We start from the raw sequence: 2,591 nt of genomic DNA, 5'->3' as shown, positions 1-2,591 counted from the left end.
CATTTTTTCAGTCTGAGATACGTTAGGAATGATTCCATTTCTATGCTTGTTTCCTGTGCATAGCATTTTCAGTCCAGGTTGAAATTATGATGATGAGGGAAGTTTGGATCTGTCACTCCAGCAAAGTGGTACACTGGGTGAGTATGTCACTAGGGCTTTTTGAATTGTCATTTATCTTTCCTGCCATTTCTCTTTTCACCTAGAGCTTCCATAATTGCCTTTTTTTCAAATGTAATAATTAGGTCAATGATTATTATTTTTAAAAGACAATACCACTAGTCCAGGCCAGGTAACTCAGTTGGTTGAAGTGTCCACCCAATGCACCAAGGTTGATGGTTCCATTCCTGGTCAGGGCACATACAAGGATCAACCAATGAATGCATAAGTGGGTGGAGCAACAAGTCTCTCTCTCTCTCTCTCTCTCTCTCTCTCAATCAATCAATCAATCAATAAAAAATTAATTAAAAAATGAAAGATAATAAAGATAGTAATAAGGCCACAGAAAAATGGGGTAGTTCTAAAATCTCAATCTGGAAAGAAAAACAATTTTTTTTTTAAGCCTTGCCGAAACAAGGCCATTTTTTTTTTATTATACAGAGGAATCTGATATTAATAGACACTCAGAAGTAGTCCTTATTGTTAAGCATTTAAAGATGTACAGAAGGAGGCTTATATGTGTTGAATACCAAGGAGACTCAACTGAGCCTTCTCAGCTTCAAAATTAAATCAAATTTTTAGGATAAATGGAATGATTCATAAAATAAGAATAATCAGTACTGAATTGTAGTGTTTGAATGATCTACATTAGTTTTCCAACTGAATGTGATAGAACTTATTTATTTTCTTAAAAATTAGGATTTCTGCCCTGGAGAGTTTGTGTGAGTGTTGGTCCACAGACCCTTGTGGGAGGCAGCCAATTGATGTGTCTCTCTCACATCAATATTTTTTTCTCTCTCTCTCAAATATATATATATATGATTTCCCTTTAACTAGAAAACTGAGCTATGTCATTTATGTTACCTGAATTATTTAAAACTAGCGGGTTTCCCATGGCGATGCTTAGAATCCTGCAAACTTAGGAGAACTGTTCTAGTTGAGCAACAAGTCATAGGCAGATGAGGTAAGTTGGAGGCATGGCTATGAATGCCAGTTCTTGGGTCAGTTTTTGATGGCCGTGGCACAGAGGGGCGGGTGGTCCGTTTCTATAGTCACAACACCAGATCCATTGTAGGTACTGGAAGTGCTGACTAGTGTTCCAAGACTGAGCACCTGACTTCTGAGGCTCCCCTTTTAGGCCCATTGTCGGAACCCGATTGCAAGGCTGTCCAACAGGTAAAAGACCACACCAATGACCTTCCATTCCAGGGTTTACATGCAATTTGTGCTTTCTTGGTTAGAGCATGTAGATGAGTGATTTCTCTTGGATGATTATAATTAGCAAGGAAGTGATGCAAGTCTTTTGGAACAAGGTCCTCACAGATGTCATGATCTGGTCAAACCACCCAGCAAGTCCTCCCATGTCACAATCACATCGACCTGTAGGTCTTTTTCTTCTACCTTCTTTTGGAGCACTTCAAGGCATTTGATAAAGTCAGTATGGTCTTGATCAGGAGTTGAAATAAGCTCACATCTCTTAGTAGCATAGTATTCTCTAACTTCAGGACTAATGGAATCAAAGTCCCTATTGATGAATTCAGGCAAAAAAGCTTTCCCTCTCTCCTTCGGTGTTATATAGTAGCAGTTGGAGCCTCCATCAACACAGGCTCTTGAAAGAGATTTGTTCCAAAGATGATGAAAACTTCTGTCCAGAGTTTCAGAATTAAAAGGCAGTATTTCAAATCCAGCAGGAAGCAGGGGTTCCAACAGATAAAGGCATGCTCCATATCGGATTATTGGCCTATAATGGTGGATGGAGCCACAGCAGTAGAGCTCAGGCTATGGGACTGACTGACATTGCTGACTTTAAAGATGAGAGATCACTACCCTCAGAATGCACATTTCTATAAATGGGAAACTACTCTTAGGTTTCAGGCAGCAAAAAAATCTAAATCTTCGTTCTCCATCTGCATGGAACTAAATTCTGCTAAGAAACCAAATGTGCAGAAAATGGATTCTTCCCTAAACTTTAGAAAGAAATGCAGTCTACTAACACCTTTATTTTAGTCTGCTGAGATCCGTACCAGTTGATCTAAAAGGCAATCTATAATAATAAAAGCATAATATGCAAATTGATCGAACCACCGAACAGCCAAACGACCGTCCGGATGACCTTCCTGATGACCAGGCTATGACACCCACTGGCATCAGGCCAGCCAAGGCGGGTGCAATGCAATTGGTCGGGAGGCTCTGCCATCACCCCACAATCACCCCGCAGAGGGTGACCCTCTGTGGGGCAACCCATGGGGGAGCTCCACGAACAATCACCCCAAAGAGGGAACCCCAGGCCACCCTCTGTGCGGCAATTGATCGCGGGGCCCTGGCCAGGTGGGCGGGGCCTCCCTCTGCTGGACAATCGGTCAAGGAGCCCCATGATCAATTGCTCCAAAGAGGGAGGTCCAGGCCACCTGGCTGGCAGTGCTGTGGTGGGTGGG

General features: G+C 42.1%; 1 pseudogene; it reads right to left on the bottom strand.

Moving 5' to 3' along the window:
* Window positions 1–1,158: 1,158 nt before the first annotated feature.
* Window positions 1,159–1,883, bottom strand: LOC139002411 (thiamine pyrophosphokinase 1 pseudogene; annotated as a pseudogene).
* Window positions 1,884–2,591: the final 708 nt, after the last annotated feature.

Source organism: Myotis yumanensis, unplaced genomic scaffold (assembly GCF_028538775.1).
Source record: "Myotis yumanensis isolate MYYU_CA2020_CCGP unplaced genomic scaffold, mMyoYum1.0.hap1 SCAF_2, whole genome shotgun sequence".
NCBI classification, from domain to species: Eukaryota; Metazoa; Chordata; class Mammalia; order Chiroptera; family Vespertilionidae; genus Myotis; species Myotis yumanensis.
This window is presented reverse-complemented; position numbering and strand designations above follow the sequence as displayed.